This window comes from Pyxicephalus adspersus, chromosome Z (assembly GCF_032062135.1).
Source record: "Pyxicephalus adspersus chromosome Z, UCB_Pads_2.0, whole genome shotgun sequence".
Classification (NCBI taxonomy): Eukaryota; Metazoa; Chordata; class Amphibia; order Anura; family Pyxicephalidae; genus Pyxicephalus; species Pyxicephalus adspersus.
The window spans coordinates 57,623,513-57,628,138 of record NC_092871.1 but is presented as its reverse complement, the minus strand read 5'-3'; the positions used below and the strand labels follow the sequence as shown (position 1 = coordinate 57,628,138).

General features: G+C 39.8%; 1 protein-coding gene across 4 annotated transcripts in view; it reads left to right on the top strand.

Moving 5' to 3' along the window:
- LOC140344112 (uncharacterized) overlaps positions 1-4,626 on the top strand; it is a 62,558-nt gene that overhangs the window by 8,654 nt on the left and 49,278 nt on the right. Inside the window, exon 1 of one of the 4 annotated variants that reach the window (XM_072431051.1) lies at positions 2,938-3,032. The exons of 2 other annotated variants lie outside the window; for them this stretch is intronic. The gene's annotated coding sequence lies outside the window, so the exon portion shown is untranslated. Of the gene's footprint in view, positions 1-2,937; positions 3,033-3,085; positions 3,580-4,626 lie in introns of those variants that run through there. One more of the 4 variants, XM_072431054.1, reaches the window with a different exon arrangement.

The window sequence follows — 4,626 nt, the reverse complement described above, 5'->3', positions numbered from 1 at the left end:
CCCCCCCTTAATAAGCCTCCATCCTGCACAAGATCAAGCTGGGTATCTAGGAGTTGTCCATATGTCAGATGTCTTTAACTCAGGCACCTTTAATGATAATATGGAGCAGCAAGTAAAAAAAATGTCACATTGCATTTTTTTATTTTTTTGTAATTGTAGTTTTCTTCTGATTAAATTGTGGTATTGTTAGTGGGCATTGCTCAAACTTTCCACATTGCATCAGCTAATTCTACATAGAAGTTGGGAGGTATTTAAGCAATGGATATACAAAGATCGCAAAAGCCCAGAGAGATTTAGCACACAATTTTTTTAAAGAGAACCTGTCACTAAAAATCTGAAGTGAATGGTTAAAATAGAGCAACCTTGACTCCCAGAGATGTCTAGAAATGAATATTTTTGCTGTCCCCTCAATCTAGTAGGGGAGTCTAACAGAGTGTCAAATTGTATGTCCTCCACAGAGGGTATGATATCTCCTGCCTCAGCTCAGTGCTGATTCTAAACACTCAGACACTGTGCTGTGTGCTGTGAAAACTGCAAGAAAGAAAATTAAATGCTGTGTTCATTGACTTTTAGCCTTCATGAAATCAGACAGGAGGCCGGTTAGCCTCCATGAAAACCTTAAACCCTGTACAGGTGTCCAATGGACATCAGATGCTTGTAGTTGGAAACAATTTTTGTGACATTTCCAGTGAGAGATGTACTATCTGACGGATGTACCTGACTGAAAAAAATAATAAATCGAGCCTTACCTGATCCACCAGCGACCTCCATCGTCCTTCGCGTCTTCTTGTTTCCTCTGACCGGCGTTCTTTGCATCCAATGAGTCACCGGGTGTTCCGGGCGACGTTGGTTTATGCAGACGTTCCGTTAGGGGCGTGGTGGGAATTTCAATTCTATTTGTATTGCATTCAAGACAAAATAACTGTATTGAATGCAATACAGTTAATGTATATGTATAAAAGCAGTGCATTGTCTTTCATGAACAAATATTTTACAGTATAATATATTAGTATGAGTATAATATTTATTTAATTTTTTTAAATTTCAATTTATTTAATTTGGTATTTGACATGATTTTGTGTTTCAAACTTTAATATACTGATACTATTATTATATACTGTAAAATAAATTTTCATGAAAAACAATGTACCGCTTTTAGGCATATAAATACAGACAGAAATGAACTGCTAGGGAGGTTAAAGTTACCCTAAGACCCACTAATGTCTTGCCAGTGCTCCCCCTGCTGACCATTCTTCTGACACAACTGGTGGCAATACATGGTGTCTCCAAATATAGATCATGTGACTTCCTTACCTCTGACAATGCTTGGGTCTAGTTGTCAATCACTTGGTTAAGGAACTGTGACAAAATGGAGGGAATGATGTTACCAATTTATTAATATAATTGCTCTAAAGCCTTGTACAGATGTTTCATGGACATCACAGGATTGCCACTGATATCAATCTTTTGTCATCGTTTCCAGACATTCCAAATTGCGCCCTTAATCCCAATCCATTCCACTAAATCTTCCAGCCAAATGAACAAGTGATGTACACACAGTGTCATTCTGTTCTATTTTTTTTTTTTTGGGGGGGGGGGGGGGGGGGGGGGCTTTGAGCAGCACCCTGATGTACACTTCTCTCCTGAAATGCACAATGGTCGTTCCAAATAGGTTGTCATGAATATGTTGTTTACACATATCAGCTTTTTGCTGAAGATAAGTGTGACCATTAGTTTGTGGTGACTACTATCTAGCATGTGTACCTAACTTAAAGAGGAACTAAACTGAAAAATGCCCCCCAAAAAATACACTTACTTTCAATCCCACAGGACAGTCTGATCCTGTGTCTTGCAACAGGTCCTGTGCTGTCCCGGTATCCGTCCTTGGCGCTGCCATCCTCTCCTCTTCTTCCGGGTTCTTTTTCCTATGTTACCCGACCCAGCCACGAGATTGGGTGATGTAGGATGGAAAAAAAACTTGCCGATCTCACTGTGCGTGCGTGAAATCTGCAAATTTTTCTCTTTTCACAAAAGGGCTCCTTCTGTGCATGCCCCAGATGCCGAGGCATGCGCAGAAGGAGCAGCCAAGGATGCGTGATGTAGGTATCCCAGGAGGCTTTGCGCTGCACCCTTTTTTTTTCTAAAAAAAGGGTGTTTTTTTTCTAAAAAAGGGTGTTGCACTTAAAAAAAAAAAAAAACAACAGTTTTTACTTAACATAAAAGGGTTGTCAACCCTTTTATGTAAAGTGAAAAATCTAATTTTAGGTACGCTTTTACAGGAAGAAAAAATAAGTGTATGACAGCATCAAAATCAGTCCCTGAGAGATAATTCTGCACTGCTCTGCAACTTCTGTAACAACAGAACAGTCAGGTTCTCAATAATTCTTTTTGCCAAAAGATTCTCCAGTGGCTATATTCTCTCTTTGCAGATTTTTTACCTGGTACCAGTTGTCCTTTGCTGGACACTTGCATCTATGAACAGACTTGTAGCTAGTTCTTTACTTTTGTTCATTAAACACAAATGACTTCCTCTACTCTCCTTTAGATGTGCCAACTTCCTGATCAATACATTAAGTTTACATAATACATCGATTAGACCTTTACACCATGTAGCTGTAGGTAAATCTAAAGGGGTCGTACAATCAGACCTTAGTGTGTGGGATCAGTTTAACCCCCTCAGTGCGCAATCACATTTATTTAAATAGAATAAATGCACAGGCTAAATATCTCCTAACAATAGCAACACAAAATAACAATTATAATCATGAGCTTCTGAATTTTCCAGCTAAAACTTGGTTGTCACTAGCTCCTGCCACAAACCTCTATTAGTGTGTAACATGGGAGGGACAGTGTATGTGTGATAAGCTCAGATACACATATATAGTAGCTGCAGGGCAAGTGACTAAACTTCCTGCATCTCCTGACTGTTAGGGAGTTCTGTGTGTGAAGGCATTAAATATAATTTAACAACACAGGGAGGGTAAACCTGCAGCCAGCATCTAGTACCAAGAGGATTTCTGGGGCAATTGCGGGTAAGATGGGTCATTTGTTATATTTATAAAGAACTATAGACCATTTATTATATTCAGTTATCAATATGCTACATAGTATATATAGTTTTTAGAAAGAACTAAAACTACCGGATCAGCATGATGGCCGGAGAATTTGTATTTTAGATGGATACATTAGCAATGGCAGCCTTCACACTTCATTTAAACTTCATCTTAATATGTAGAACAATGAAAGAATCAGCTCTGGAAATATTATACGTTATCTGTGTTGTGCATGTTTAAGCCCAACAGAAGTTTTAATTGAATTAGCTAAATACATTTTGGATGCATGAAAGAAAAAGGTATACAAAGTCTTAGAGTAAAGGATAGCCACATCTTAAGTAGGAAAGCCTGACCCCTGCCAGCTTGCCGCATGGAAGGACACTTACTCAGTGTGTGGAAGCAACGGTCTCTCTGCAGAGGTCTACAATGCCCTCCCAATCAGATGGAAAGTTCTGCAATTGGCAAAGTTCATTCTCACTACTGATTGGAGAACTCTACTGACAGCAGGTGGCTAAAGATACGTACAGTATGTATGTGTTTATGTGTTTGTGTGTACGTAGTGTATGTATGTACGGTGGAACCTCGGTTATCCAGAACAACGGGGAATAGCTGATTCCGCATAAGTGTAGTTTCTGGGTAACTAAGGTTACTCAGTCATTCTGCACTAGACTTGAATGGGGAGACTTGTCCTCATTCACCTCTAGTGCTGAATGGCTGAGAAAAGGGAAACCCTGATGACGGCTCAAGTGTCGTTTCACTTAGTTAATCACGGAGTCAAGCAATCAGTGGAGCTCTGCTCTGCTCTCCTGATTGCTCCCGCAGCCCTAGCGGAACTGTGGTATGTGTTCTTGGATGCAGAGCTGCAAAAGCTCCACTAGGGCTGCAGGAGCAATCAAGTAAGCGGAGCTGTCAGGTGCCGGTTATCTGAGTTTTCTGGTTATATGCGTTCCAGACAACCGGGGTTCTACTGTTTATGCAATGTACATATGTTCATACAGTGTGTGTTCATTGGGTTAATGCTGTGTTTTAGTAATAAAGTAGTGAAATTAAGTTGAGGGGATTCTGAGCTGTATTTACTTCTGGCTCTTGTGTTATGTATGTTGCATACACCTGACCCCTGCACTTTGTGCATTACATGACTCCTGCACAATATTCCATAGGTGTGACTCCTGTTCTCTTGACTTACTATTTCCTTCAGGGCACAGCAGATCTTTTACAATCCTAGCAATGCCCCTTGGCAAAGAGTATTTTCTACCCATTAGTAAATCAACCTCAAAGAACATTGTGCCAATGCAAACGTAGGCAGCTGTGAGTAACTTTAGCCTTCCTTCCTTTATCTCCACCCAGTCACTTTTGTTCAATTATTTTTGTTCCAAAAAAAAAAAAATATTATTATTATTAACCACCCAGCCGTTAAACCCGACCTTGGTTTGGGGTAAAAACACTTGCAAAAAGTGTTAAACCCGAACTTTTGTCAGGTGGTTAAACAAACGTTATATTGCAATCCGATTGTCATACATTGTATGACAATCGGATTACAACTGTAAGAATATACTTACCCGGTCCCCACAGC